Source organism: Micropterus salmoides, unplaced genomic scaffold, assembly GCF_014851395.1.
Source record: "Micropterus salmoides isolate LMB-PRFRI ecotype aquatic unplaced genomic scaffold, ASM1485139v1 Ms_hic_scaffold_7, whole genome shotgun sequence".
NCBI classification, from domain to species: Eukaryota; Metazoa; Chordata; class Actinopteri; order Centrarchiformes; family Centrarchidae; genus Micropterus; species Micropterus salmoides.
In genome coordinates, this window is record NW_024044459.1 from 36,147,988 (window position 1) to 36,164,045 (window position 16,058).

Genomic DNA, 16,058 nt, shown 5'->3' on the forward strand with positions numbered 1-16,058 from the left:
GGGGAACACAGGGGCCGAGGAAGCGAGGAGAGGCGGGGAAACAGGGAGGACGCCGTGAGGGAAGTCCGAAGAGGAGTGGGCCAGTGGACGAGCCCAGCCGAACGGAGGACGTGGGTGAGTGTACCTGGGAGGGAAACAGACAGAGAGACAAGGTTAGGGAAGACAACGACAAGGCACAGGGTAAGTATGAAAAAAACAAGAAACATGGACGCTTGAACACAGAAGTGGCACCAGGTATGGAGCAACGACGATCAAGCGAGGATGGTGTGGAGACCCGGGGTTGAAATACAGGCAGTCATGAGGTGATTACTGGCAGGTGTGGCAGGCTGACGAGGTGGATGATGAGTTGTGAGATGGTAGTTGGCTGGGCTCAGGAGCAGAGGGAGAGAGAGCACACAGGGGAGAAAACACAGGGAGGCGGGCAGAGAACAGGAAACCAAGGAAAAAAGCAGAAAACTGATAAAAAAGGAGAAAAAACCAGGACACTCACCGTCAGCCGGGCTGCCACCATAACATTGGGAATGATGAAGGCATTTAAAAAGGAACATTATTTTGTTTGTGGGTTTGATGTTTGTTTACCACCAACAATAACTGTTTTTATCACTAATGCTCCGCACATATGCAGCCCGAAATCTGCTTTATAATTTCCAGTGCAGCGTAGTTTGCATTCTGCACGATTGTTAAACAAATATGAATAGGATGATCTGTCACAGCAGAGACTTCAGATGGTTGAAAGCAACCGCAAATAAAAAAAGAACAAACAGATTTAAGAGTCGAGTCTGACACTGACAGCTTGAGTAAGAAGCAAAGAGAGAAGGAATAAAGAACAAAAGATGACCGACCATTTCTGATGCAGAAAATACACTTTATATATTTTATGGAATGAAGATTTATAATTGAGTTCAAACACAAAACCTGGAACAGATTTCATCACCAGCGTGAAGAGGAAACAGGTTCATCTCCGCCGTCCAACATGGTTATGAAAAATATAACGAGCTTGATATTGTCCCATCCCGGCTCATTGAATGTGACAGTAAGGGGGAGACTGTCACGGCTGGCTCAAAACCGCATCAAGATAACCCAGGACAATGACACAAACTGCAGAAAAGGTCCCATTTATTTCAAACTAAACAGAAACAACAGGATGATTATCAGTAAATCAGTCATGTCAGCGGGTATGCATGCTTGAAAGAATAATGTGTGAAGTGTTGTATGAGCGTAGGGAACAGGGTATCCCTCCTCTCTAGCCCCCATTGCAGAACAAACGACGCGCTCTTATAGTGAAGACCACCGGGCCCAGGTGGTTCCAACAGCTGATGATTTTAGCCACGCCTCCTGACATCTGCAACACAGGACACAAAGAGACACACATCCCAGCAGCCAAAAGACGGGGACATCACAAGACCAAGCAGATTAAAGTGTCAAAAAAGAATGTTTTATTAAATAAATAATAAACAACATAACTATTTACAACAGAGGAAACGTGATTATCAGTGGCATCAGTGTTGAATGGAATGCATTGATAGAAGAAGATATACTTTATTTATTTAATCCCCAGAGGGGAAACTCAATGTTTTCACTCTATTATACACACACGCACATGCCAGTCAGTACGTCTCCTTCTGCGGTACCCAGGAAGTGAACTGGCACCTCTCCAGCTACCAGTCCACGGGAAGAAATTATTTCCTTATAGTAGTTCTGGGCATAATACGACGAGACATGATCCACCACACAGGTCTGGCTGAGGACTCTCTCAATCCGACAGAAACAGCAGAGCCACAGCCGAGCTCCCTACAGACCTACCAAATCTAGGGTGTGGCCACATTTCTGTGTTGGCCCCATGACATGCTGAGTAAAATCAAAGGACATTAAAAGCTAAAATAAAAACGACCATCCAAATGCCAATTGACAATGCAATGCTGATGGAACGCAAGAAGCGTAACCCGCGGAAGAGCAGCACCTGGACCAACCGCAGTGCACACACAACATAGACCAGTGCTCCCTCCCCACCCAGCACCCCACCACCGCGCAGCGAACAACCAAAACGGCCAGATGCCACGCAATCATCAACATCAATGCACAAGTGACGAGACCAACGCGCGCAATGCGCGAGCACGGCGACACCCAATGCCACAGCACGCCCCCAGGCCATCGTGCAACACCAGTCAAACCAGCAACGAGGCAAAATCAACCAGTTAAGCTGCATTCCACCACCAACCCACCCACCCGTCAAGGGCCGAGAACTCCAGGCACAAGCCCAGAATAAACCGGAGCACAGCCCTGCCCCGCACCCACGCTGCACATCCCGAAAACTAACTTTATACTTCAGTATCCAGAGGGGTCCAACAACTGGCCGACAGAGAAATGGGGAAGCATAGATCCGAGGCCAACGAAGCGAACCACGGACGCAAACTGGTCCCTCCAAGTCAACAAGGAAATGCCTCCCCCGGACTCCAATGCCCAAACTAAACGCCCAGCAGCCATCCTGAGACCCTGCACAGGGAAGGGAAAAAAACAAACAAAACAAAAAACACAATGCATCAAGATGCATCAACAATCGCCCCCACCGCAGCCCTCCAAACCGCAACCTGATCAACCCCCAAGCCGTCTGTGTCTAATATGTAATTAAAATTGAGGGGCGGCCGGTGGGGGAGGAAGAAGAGCGAGGCCACAATAAAGCAGCCCCACCCACCAAACGCCCTGCAGCCTGCCCGCCCACAGTCCTAAGAGTGTATGTAGTGAGACATGACCAAAGGGTGGATGGTGAATGAGGTCATAGGGAGGCTAGAATGGTCCTCCCCACTCGGACCAGATTCCTGACTGGCCCCATCATTCAGTCCCGTCCCCCACCCCGCTAAGCAGGAGGACGCCAGGTCCCTCCAGCCCAGGGCTTATAGCAAGAGCCCCTCTAGCACCGGCAGCACCCCAGAGTCAGCGACAACCCCACCCAGCCCGAGGACGGGTGCAGGGCCCCAGACCCAGAGGTTTCAAAGCCCCGAGCCCCAGACCCCCACACACCCCCGAGTCAGCTCAGCGCGAATTGTGTGATCTCTCCTGATGTTTAGGGATGTTGGTCTAAATATTGTTCCTAAATCTTTGTTAGACCAAGACACCAGCTGTTCAACAGCAACAGCCTTTCATATTGTTGTTTGATTTTCTCCCAGGTCCAATAAAGACATCTGAATTCTAACACATGATGTTTAAAGCAGAGTCCTACCTGAGCTCCACAGCAGCACCATCAGCACCACCAACAGGTGATCCATGTCCAGGCAGACCGTCTCTCTGGCTGTCTGCCTGCTCTCTGCTCTGATCATCATCTGCTGTCCTCAGTGTATATCTGTGTACAGGAAGAGGTGGAGCTTTACTGGAACACATCTCATGTAGTTGTCTCTAGTTTCACAATAAAGAGTCCTCGTCTCTGTCAGGATCAGGGTTTTCTATTGACCATGTTTCCAGTTTGACCAGTTGTGTTCATGCTGGGGTCCAGTCTGAGAGCAGATCTCCATCTGGGCTGACACACACATCAGTGTTGGGTTTCTTCTTTGTTAAAGTGTTCACAGCAGAAAAAAGAGTCATAGAAGCCAACTCAGTTTTCTGCTAACAATTTCTGCAATTTTCATCACATGAAATAAAATTTGTTGCCACTCGTACTTCTTGCACATCAGTCAGGTTGTTGCAGTGTAACAGGAACAGTTCAGCCATTTTGTCCATGGATGTCTAATAATCTGGTCAACATGTGTTCATGTATGAGTCTTGAAAGAGTCAATCTTATTTCATGAGATTGTAGCTCATAAAGAGAAGTTCAGGAGGTTTAATGTGACGTGCAGTAAATATCTCTCCTGATGTTTAGGGATGTTGTAACTGTAAATAAACTGGATGATCGGGGATTAATAGTCATAACTGAACAGAAACAAATACTTCAGAATGATGGTGACAGTATAACTTCTGCTTTTATGGTGCAACGAGCCAAAAAAGAGAGTGTGTGTGTGTGTGTGTGTGTGTGTGTGTGTGTGTGTGTGTTGGCTGGCCTGAACCATCCCTTAGTTATGCTGCTATAGGCCTAGACTGCCGGGGGATTTCCCATGATGCACTGAGCTCCTCTCTCCTCTACTTTCTCTCCCTCTGTATGCAACCTCATCCCATTATTGCATGTTACTAACACAACTTCTCCCCTTTCCGGTAGTCTTGTGCTTTCTCGTCTCTCTCCTCTCTCCTCCTGTCACTTCCTGCAGGTGTTTCTGGCTCTGGAGCTGTGGAGTCTGGATCTGTGGCTGCGGGTCACCTGCTGCCCCCGTGTTCCTGCCCGACACCCTCTGCTGCAACGACTATTGTTGCTAGTCTTATTGTTATTATTGTTATTATAATCATTAACATTACGATTGTTATCATTAACACTACTAAAAATATCTTTACCATTTTTCATTTAGTCTACAGCAACATCACCTTTCCTGTCTGTACCTCTGTGTGGATATTGTGTTGGCTTGAATTGAATTGAAATTCTCTTGTGCTTTAACTCTGATGGCCTGTGTTGTAAGACTGATAATTGTTGCCTGCTTACCTCAGATTGCAGTAGTACAAAGATAAAGTAAGAAAGATGCTTTGTTTGAAATACTGTTATATTTTAGTGTCTCTGCAGTCTCTTGTGTCTAGACCTTTGCTGGGCCTCCAGAGACCTATGTTTTCAGATTAGATGTTGTACCAAGCTTCCGGTCAGCAAACTGATGCAAACGCGGTCCCTTAAACCTACATTCTATCAAACGGCCAGCAGGGGGCAACTCTTCTTATGGTCCTATTTCGTGGAAAATAGACTATAAAGCAGGGTAGGCTTTAGGGCGGGATTATCAATTATTGACAAGTCATTACCATGTCAACCTGTCAATCAGGCTAGAGTGACTCGTAACCTTGGCACAGTGTAAATTTAACCAGTGGCGTTGGAAAAGCTTATTAGGAGTTGGCTGTTCACTTTCTCTGGTGAGTACATTTAGTTATCAGCCCTGTTAAAATGACAGTTTAGGTGAATTACAGATGCACCTAGCTAAGCAAGCTAGCTAGCTCAAAACTGCTGGTAAAAAATGAATATGGCAGCACCCTATCGGTCAAACTTGAGGCTTCAAACAGCAGTCCACAAGCCAACGGGTGACGTCACGATGACTACGTCTGTGGGTTGTACATGAGCAGATTTAAGATTAGACGGTGATTTCTAGTAAAGAGGAAGCAAAAGTCCGCTCTTGCTGGCAACTCAACCCTTTAGATAAATGAAAAAGGCCTCCCTGAGGCACTCAGAGATGCTCACAAGCCTTTGAGCCAGAGTCCAAGTCAAGTCTGAAGTCACTATGTGTGCGACTTACAGTAAGTCTGACTCAACTCAAGTCCCCATCGCTGCTCTCGCTCACATGAAGGGGTGTGAAAATAAAAGGAGGGTCAAGAGTTTTCATCTTTTAAATCTATATTATTTTTGAGTTTATAATATTCTTTAATACATTTTATAACTTGTTTTTTGAGATAACATCCTTTATATGTATCCCCTAATGATATTTGCTAATGTGACATCAACAGTTGTGAAGAGACAAGCACCTTCATCAAGGAGGAAGGCCTTTTCTCTCTTTTTAAAGTCAGAAAGACATGAGGAGAGTAGGATGACTGTTGACATGAACTGATTTAATGTATTCTGCATTTGGTGTGATGCATTTAAGATTATGTAAGAGAAGGAACGGTCATCTGTTTTCTTTAAGAAGTGTGGCCTTCTATATTTGGCCTTTATGAGTTGGAAATATAAAGGATCTGACCAGCATGATATGTTTTATTACCTTATTTGGTGAAACATTTGTGAACTGAGGCAAATCAGTGTTGCAGCTACTGGACAGAAGGACCATCTACTCATAAAAGGAAAAGGAATGTAAAAAAAAAACAACAATGTGATATTCAAGTTCTAATAGCCAATGATTGTTTGAGAAAAGGATGGGGTCCTCCCTGCCAGTTTCCTTATTTACAGTAAGTTGCTGACCCTAGAGCTTTGGAGAGTAGAGAAGTAGTTGATAGATGATTTTTGGTTAGATATAGGAGATTCCTCTACTGTTAATTCTTTTATTTTTCAATACTTATTTTAGAAGCTCCCTGGTGAGGCAGAAGAGGCACTCCTTTTTTAAAAGGGAGGACATTACCTGTTGCCTGAAGGGTCCAGGCAGAGCCCAGGATATTTTAGGGAATGCTTTTTAGCATTTTTAGAAAATAAATACGTTTCTCTTTGGATGAATGCCCAAAGTTTTTTTGCAATTTGTCTTTGTTTTCTTCCCCTCTTCTGGTCACAGACAGAGAGCTGAGATGAGGGCAAGAACAGCACAGCCCAAAGCGCTAGTTTATGGTAAGACTGATGATGATATAGCTTATTTATTTTGGGGTGGTGACGGCGCAGTGGATTAGACGCATTCCTTTGGTGTGGGAAACCCAGGTTTAACTCCCCACTGTGACCAGCCACCATTGTGTCCCTGAGCAAGACACTTAACCCCCTCGTTGCTCCAGAGGCGTGTGACCTCTGACATTTATAGCAGATGTAAGTCGCTTTGGACTAAAATGAATAAACGCAATTTATTTATTTATTTGTTTATTTATTTATGTATCATATTCAATGGCTAGGCTGAGGTTATCACTTTACTTTAGGAGAGATAGATGGAGTTTCTAGTTTGGAAAATGTATTTAAATGGCTCACAAAGTTATGTACTCTACTTGCACAAATTCTCAAGAATCCAGGAATAAAAGTCTCTAAAGACCCAGAGGCCCCGGCAAATACTTTGACTGGAGAGTGGGCTGACCAGGGACAAACTCCTGGGCCACTTTTTGGCCTCAGTCTTTGACTTTTCAATTCAATTCAATTTTATTTATATAGCGTCAAGTCACAAAAACGATGTCTATGAAGATTCTCAGTCATCCAGGTCATAGTTATCCAACGAAGGTTAAAGTCAAGGGCAACTGGACTTGGTTGAAGATACTGGAAGACGTTTCGTCCCTTATCCAAAGGACTTCTTCAGTTCTGACTGACTGGCAGGGAAACTCAGCTATTTAACCTCAGTGGGGTCGTTGGCCCGGGTCATCGATACCGCTGGTTCGTTAGTGTTCCTTGTTGCTGTGACGACAGTCGTTACAGTCGTTGAGACTACCTGTGGCCAAGACTGAACGACCATCGTTGGTATCTTCACCTGAGGCCAATAGGTTACGTTTGTTGAGTTTCCTGGGAAGTGATGAAAGGACAGCATTGTAAGTGGGGGATAAGTGGTGGCGTAGACCCCCTCCCCTGTTCAATGACGGCTTCTCAACCCTGGTGTAGATGCTTCCTTGACACCTCTTTCAAACCATCCATCTTCTCTGTCTAAAATGTGCACCTGGTGGTCCTCAAACGAGTGTCCTCTGTCCTTCAGATGTAAGTAGACAGCAGAGTCTTGACCTGAGGAGTTGGCCCTTCTGTGTTGAGCCATGCGTTTGTGTAGTGGTTGTTTAGTCTCCCCAATATACAGGTCTGTGCATTCCTCACTGCATTGGACCGCATACACTAGATTGCTTTTCTTGTGTTTGGGTGTGCGGTCTTTGGGGTGGACCAGCATCTGTCTTAGTGTGTTCTTGGGTTTAAAAAACACAGGGATGTTGTGTTTGTTAAAAATCCTCCTGAGTTTCTCTGATACTCCAGACACGTATGGAATCACAATGTTGTTGCGTTTGACCTTTGACGAACCAGCGGTATCGATGACCCAGGATAACAACCCCACTGAGGTGAAATAGCTGAGTTTCCCTGCCAGTCAGTCAGAACTGAAGAAGTCCTTTGGATGAGGGACGAAACGTCTTCCAGTATCTTCAACCAAGTCCAGCTGCCCTTGATTTTAACCTTCGTTGGATAAGTCACAATAACAGTTATCTCTGAGCGCTTTTCATAAAAGAGCAGGTTAACAGGTCCATTTGACCGTCCTTAATATAGATAAAGACGTGCTGCTTATTATTTACTGAGATGTGCATCATATCACCCAGTCTGTCCAGCTAATCAACATTTTAATAGTCAACAGGTGCGCTACATAGGTGAGTAATAACAATGTAATGAGGTCTGGTACAGAATGTAGCGTAGTCAAAAGTCGATATTTGGCTTTGAAATGTAGCGAAGTACATGATGCATAGATGATGTCACTGATGGGCTTACCTGAGCAGGTGATATCCAGGATGGAGGAAGAGTAACATGAAGCACAGAAGCAGTTTCTTCCCACAAGCCATCACTCTGATGAACAGCTGATTTCTGACTCACAGTGTCAGGAACAATTCCTGTGCAATAACCCAGTAACTCTGTCTCTAATCAGCCACCTGTTTACTGGTTTCCACTTATTTATTTATTTATTTATTTATTCAACATTCTCTGTTTCAGGGCTGTTCATACTAAGTCATATTGTATATACTGTATACCAATACACCTACCTCAGGTCATAAGGTCATAGGTCTTATTTATTTCTTCCAACATCCTTTGCACTATGCTCCATCACACTGTGTACATGTGTACATGTATGCATGTACATGTATGTGTACCTGTATATCATATCCACCTTCAACATGTACATAATGAGAATAATAGTTTACTCTTGCATCCTATGCACTCTGATCACTGCACTATTTGTCAATTTGTCTATTGATTTGTTCATAGTGTGTATGTTAGTGTTGTCTATACTGTAGTTTGTGTGTGATTTTATTTTATTATTATTTTATTATTGTGTTATAGTATTTTTGTATGAGTAAGCACATCATGAGCAATGTACAATCCTGAGTCAAATTCCTTGTATATGTACACATACCTGGCAATCAAGCTAATTCTGATTCTGATAATCTTACACACTGTGAGAAATAAATTATAGGTTGGAGATTCTTAGGATTCACTATAATTAAATTTGAGAAATTATGCTAATACTGCAGATGTGATTTGCCATTTGTCTTTGTAGTTACTGTTGTGTTTGTACTTGCTTGTATTTAAGAAGAGGAAATGCTGAGTTCGGGAGAGAAACTGTGCTTTCTCTCTGTGGCCACGTGCATTAAAGAATGATTCATCGCATCTATCTGACTCTATTTAAACTGAAGAAGTCCTTTGGATGAGGGACGAAACGTCTTCCAGTATCTTCAACCAAGTCCAGTTGCCCTTGATTTTAACCTTCGTTGGATGTTTGACTCTGTATTCTTTGGGAAGATATGATTTCCTTATAGTAGTTCTGGGCATAATACAACGAGACATGATCCACCACACAGGTCTGGCTGAGGACTCTCTCTATCCGACAAAAACAGCAGAGCCACAGCCGAGCTCCCTACAGACCACCTCTGCATCCTGCTGGTTAAAGTCAGCTTCACACACTGAGGACCACCACTGGTTAGACTGGTTGGACTGGTTAGACTTCACCTCCAGTCTGCCTGAGCACAGACTAGTCCCGTCCAGCAGCCTGACAGAGTCTGGAGAGATAATAGAAGATGAAATAGAGATAAAGACACCAGACAAAAAATAAAAACATGTCCTGAAACAACAATTCAGTGATTCCAGTGTCTGGTCAATAGCACTGACTGGCAAACCTAACATGTGCTCGGTGGTGGGGGAAACCGGAGCAAACCCACACAGACAGAAGATGCAAACTCCACACAGAAAGGCCGGGGCAACCAGGGATAGGGGTTTTTGAATATGTCACCATGGACTGTGTTCTACGGCTCTCCCTCTTCAGAATACGTGTTTTCTCATTCTTCCAAGGAATAACAGTGGACTGGGATTTCTTCTAGGTTTTCAGAGGGGCAACAATGTTGAGGGCTGAGTCTAGTTTGAGATTCAAATGCTTCACTTTATCATGTACTGAGGAAACAGCAGAGAAGGGACGGGAGGACTGGTGTTTTGGAAAGTCAATGGATGGTGGACTAAAGATACATCTTTTAATAATAATGTTATTTGTGATTTTTGCAGAATAAAAGACAGTCATGTTAAAAAACAAACCGTAGTGATCTGATAGTCCAGTATCAACAATTCTATCCAAGGTGCTATTCAGTCCTGTGTGCTGGCCGCATGACATGCTGAGTAAAATTAAAGGACATTAAAAGCTGTAAAAAGTCCTTAGCCTTGCTATCAGGGATATTGTCGACATGCAAATTCAGGTCCCCGGAGATAAGAATTCTGTCATAATTAATAAAACAGTTTGACAGTAGTTCTGATATTTCAAGTATAAAAGAAGCTGTGTGCTTGGGGGCGGCTGATAGATGGTGTTTAGTAGTATGGGAGAAGAATCAGAAGATTGCCTGATATTCAAAAGATGAGAAACTACCAAGTTGTAAATGCTTACATTTGAAAATTTCTAAGACTTTTCTTTCTACCACTGCCTTTAATTAAATCAAATGTAAAACTGTAGATTAATATCGTACACTGCACTGTGACTTTTACGGTCTGTTCTAGCCTGTTTTTATTTCCTATTTAACTCTTTAAAATGTATTTTATCCTGTTTTTATTTTTTATTTTATTTCACCATTTTAAAAATGATTATAATTATTTCAATTCTTTCCTCCCACCGTCCAAAAGACATGCAGGCTAGGTTAATTGGTGTCTCCAAAATTGTCCTTAGGTGTGAATGTGAGTGTGAGTGGTTGTCCAGGGTGTACCCCGCCTTTCTCCCGATGTCAGCTGGGATTGGCTCCTGCCCCGCTATGTTCTGATGCCCTGCTCCTTGAAGCTGCTGAGGGGAGGATTGGGGGGTTAACTGGGAAGCGTTTTGAACCTGGAGTTGGACATTTGATTATTGAGGTCAGCCAGAAACTCATGTTGGAACTAGCTTGTTATCAGGGGTCTCCCTCCATCCTGAGTGGAATCTGAATCGTAATGCGCTAAAGTCTTTGAAAGAGAGCGGGGTTTAAAACATGCAAAACATTAAGCAAATTTATTATGAATACACAAAATTTATTACAAAACGGTGTTTTTACCAAACTGAACCAATTTTGTGTCTCCAGCCCTCGATGCCTCCAGATCTACAGATCCAGCAGCAGGAGGCTCTGTGACCTCAGGATTCAGTTGTTCCCAAATGTGATTTGCACATCAAGTATTGTGAAACCAAATACAGAGGATCTGCGCCAAAGCTTCACTTCTATTTAAATTTATTATAAAAAAAACAGGACTTGGCCAACATTGTTTCAGAAGGACTTCCAGATCGGCCTGGGTCGGCATGGCTTTGGTTCTGAATTGTGCCGGGTGTTTGGACCCTGATACTCAGTTTTAAAATGAAACTATATATTTGTGAGGACTTTTTAAAGATTGACGTCTTCAGTAGGAACCAATGGGCTTGGAGCTGAGAGCCACAGACAGGAAGTCTGAAAAGACTAATGCTGCTTTGCTCTTTTCATGTTGAGAGTAATAAAAATAGAGTTTCTAATGTAATCTAATAATTCCAGACGGATTGTTTAAAGGGAACATCAGTATAAAAGTGTAAAATCCTGGACTGAGCTGATGGTGGGTTGTGTGGCAGCTGAAATGAGCTCCTTGGAGGTCCTACTCTGCTCCCTGAGCTCCTTCCTCTTCAGTCAGCTGCAGAAACACCCAGGTTATAATAATCCAGCTGAATGTCCTCCTGCCTGCCCGGCTTCTGCCCCCTGCTGGCCTGGAGAGACATGACAGCACATGTGAGTTAGTGCATCACTCCTCCTCTTCTTCAGTAAACTCAGACCGAGTGCTTCATCTCAGTCCTCTGAACAACAGACACAGTCAGTACCTTATAGTAGAAATAAAGGGCAACGTTCACCAATGCCAGCACCAGCAGCAGAGTCAGCGGTCGGACGACCAAAATGATGAGAGGATCTGTTGGACCTGATCAAACACAAGGACAGTCATCACATCACACACCATCATGAGTCCATCAGCTCCCATTAAACACAAACTGTAGTGACCTGGAATCTCCCAGAACCACTTCAACATGGAGCTGTGGGATTCTGTCTGTCAGTAATCTCTATCAACAGATATCTGAACACAGAATCTGGAGGCAGGGGACCAGGTTTTAGTATCGGCAGAGTTTTGGTTTCTGTTTGTATTCTGACAAATCACGTTTGAGTGGGCTTTGGTTGCATGGAGGTAAACAGCAAAAGAGGAATACAGTGGCCCAAATGAACTCTGGGTATCAACTATCATCTAATGGTGATTTAGGTTTAGGTAAAATGTATCTGCAGATAACAGCAGATGGGTTCTGAGATTGATCCAACAGAAACTTATCTCTTAAACTTCATTTATTCCACATAATATTTACTCACTTCACTGTGTTTGTTCATGTAGTTATTTTCCTACTGGTCCATCGGTCTACTCTGTAAAGACAACATCTGTTTCCTGCCTGTCTGATCTGAAGGGGGATATCTCCTGTAATGGTAATTCCATAAATATCATCTCCAAACATATTGCATGTAACCCTGGACAGAGAGACTCATGTGTGATGTGGCACTGAATCTGTGTAAACGTAACAGTCAAATAGAATACACATATATACACACTATAAACATAAACAGACAGACACATTGAGACAATAGTGCAATGAGCAGAGTGCAAAGAATGCAGGAGAAAATTACTATTACCATTAATGTTAATATTATGTACAAGTCAGAGGTGGATGTGATGTACAGGTGCACGTACACATACAAGCATACAAGTACACAGTGTGATACGAGTAAAGAATGCTGGGATAAATAAGTATTATGTGCAGGTCTTATGTACATGAGGTAGGTGGATTTGATATACAGTATATATAATATGACAATATGATGATATGAACAGTATGAACAGCTTTGAAATGGAGAATGATGAATAAAAATAAATTGTAAGTGGTAGCCAGTAAATATGAATTAAAACTGGATGATTGGGCAGATTGAGCTTCCTGAGCTGGTGCAGGAAGTACATCCCCTGCTGGGCCTCCTTGATGATGGTGTCAGTGTTGGGCTCCCACTTCAGGTCCTGGGATATAGTGGATCCCAGAAACCTGAAGGATTTCACAGCAGACACAGGGCTGTTGAGTATGGTGATGGGGGGGCAGAGTGGGGGGGCTCCTCCTGAAGTCCACGATCATCACCACAGTTTTGAGCGTGTTAAGCTCCAGGTTGTTGTGACCGCCCCACAGAGCCAGCTGATCAACCTCCCGTCTGTAGGCCGACTCGTCACCGTCCCAGATGAGGCCGATGACCGTTGTATCGTCAGCAAACTTCAGGAGTTTGACGGATGGGTCTCCTGAGGTGCAGTCGTTGGTGTAGAGGGAGAAGAGCAGGGGGGAAAGCACACACCCCTGGGGGGCGCCAGTGCTGATAGTCCGGGTGCTGGATGTGATGTTCCCCAGCCTCACCTGCTGACTCCTGTCAGTCAGGAAGTCTGTGATCCACTGACAGGTGGAGGCTGGCACAGTGAGCTGGGTGAGTTTGGTGCTGAGGATGTCTGGGATGATGGTGTTGAACGCCGAGCTGAAGTCCAAAAACAGGATCCTTGCATATGTCCCTGGAGAGTCGAGGTGTTGCAGGATGTAATGCAGTCCCAAGTTGACAGCATCATTTACTGACCTGTTAGCCCTGTAGGCAAACTGCAGGGGGTCCAGCAGGGGGCCTGTAATGTCCTTCAGGTGGGCCAACACTAGTCTTTCAAAGGACTTCATGACTACAGATGTCAGGGCGACAGGCCTGTAGTCATTCAGTCCAGAGATGGAGGGTTTTTTAGGGACCGGAATGATTGTGGAGCGTTTGAAGCAGGAGGGAACTTCACACTGAAGATCTGTGTGACGATGGGAGCCTTCCTGATCTGATGAAGAGCTGGCGCACTTCCTCTTCACAAATCATGAGTGCAGGTGAGGGGTCAGAGACGGGGGTTGAGAGCGTGGCAGTAAGGGAAGGTAACTGTTTAAAGATGGTGACTGTGGGCTTCTCAAACCTACAATAGAAACCATTCAGCTCGTCAGCCAGCCAATTAGTACCAGCAGTGTTGGGGGATGGTCTGGGGTGCCTGTGGCTCAGGAGAGCGGGTTGGCTGTTAATCGGAAGGTCGGTGGTTCAATCCCCCGCTCCCCCAGGCTGCATGTTGAAGTGTCCTTGGGCAAGATACTGAACCCCGAATTGCCCCTGGCCAGTGTGTGAATGTTAGTTTCTGTTTTAGCACATAGGCTCAGTGTTTGAATGTGTGTGAATGATGCAGATGTAGTGTAAAAGCACTTTGAGTGGTCAAAAAGACTAGAAAGCGCTATACAAATACGGAGCATTTACATCTCTTGTAGATAGTGAGTGTCCGCAGGCCTCTCCACACTGACGCAGGATCGCTAGCTGTGAAGCCGTTTCCTAGCTTTTCAGCGTAGCATCTTTTTGCTGCTTTGACCTCTTTAGTCTTCAGTCAGTGTTCTTGGCCTGGTTATACAGGACTCTGTTGCCACTTCTGAAGGCCTCCTCTATGATATGCTTGACCCTAAAGGTGGATACATAACAGGCTCACTAAGCTCTCCTTACTCTTTCGAGCATACATGTACACGTCGTATGTGTTGTTGTGAGTTCCTTCTGCAGAAGACGAATAAAATTCACAAAAAGACATGTGCTTGCCTGACATGGTTTTTTGAAAACTGGAATTTCCATCACAATTTTGGCAGGATCACTCGGGCGAGAGGACTTGGACACTTAACTGAAGGTGAAACCGTGCACAGCTGGAATCTGAGATGCTGGACTTCAAACCTCCCCAACAAACTATGGGTGAGATGTTGAGGGCCTGACGCCTGAGTGTCCGAGGCTCGCTCACTGCTGTGATCCGTAAGAACATGAGTGCACGGCAGACGTGTTAATAGGGAAGCCCTGGGGCTGCTGTGTGGATTGACAAAGCTTTGGTGTAAAAATACTATAGTCAGGAAATCACTGTTGGACAGTGGATTTCTTTTGGGTCTGGGACCCATAATAAAATGTAAGTAAAAAGGGTTTTCACTAAGGGTGCAACTATTCTAAAGGAATGCAAATTGAATATATGGCATTGTTTAACATTGACATGAGCATTTGTTTACTGCAGATGTATGACTGTATTGTGAATGAGTTTTAATTTCTGTCTGTTGTTAATCGTTGTTGTTTTCATTGTTATTTTAATTTTTTTATATTGTCAATTTATATATTTATGCACACATCCTCTTCCGTTGCAATACGTCTGCACAACACAAACCAGAGTAATGCACATGTAAATATCTGCCACGTTGTCCTTTCTCTGCAAATAGTTGTATTATTTTTCTGTATTCTTCTATTATTCTTACATAAATTGCATTTGTTTATTCCATTTTTTGTTATGAGTATCCCTATGGGTTTCTGAGTTTTGCTGTTGTGTCATTTGTCCTTCTGTTTGCCTCTGTTTCTCTCGTACAGTTCATGTTTAGTGTCATTCCTGTTCTGTGTACTTCTGTATTATTTTGTCCATGTTTGTGCTGTGTTCTGTTTAATCTTAGTCTGTTTTCCCTGTTAGTTGTAGTTTATTGGTATATTTGTGATCTGTCTGCTTATGTTCTTGATCAGTTATTTACATTCTGTTTCTTCCTGGTTATTAGTTTCCTTATGGCTTTATTGTAGTCTCTCTGTTTTCCCTGCTGTCTCTCGGTGTCTCGTTAGCCTCATGTCTTTCACCTGTGTTGTGTACCAACCGTGTGGTTTTGTGCATTTTATATTAAATAATTTGGAGACCCAAATTCCTCCTTTTCTCTCCCAGAGAGAAAGAGACAGCCGAAGCGACTCCAAGGAAGGGGGTTGAAAGGCTGCTTTCCCTAAGTGCTGTTTCTGGGAAGCCTGGTCGTAAAACTGGCCACCTTTGGCAGCAGCCGTGATAAGCCTGACTGTTTAAAATGACAAAAGGAACACTCAACAGAGATTACCTCTCTCCTGAACAGCCTATCAAAACTCTTCTTAAAGAGAGGGCAGGAAACCCTAAACTGCGCCTCCCCCTCACACGTAACCATGGCAACTGACCTTGATCGTTGCTTGATTATCTCACCTCAAAGGAGATACCCCTTTTCACGGCCCGATGTAAATTTGGAAAGAACACCAGAGACACA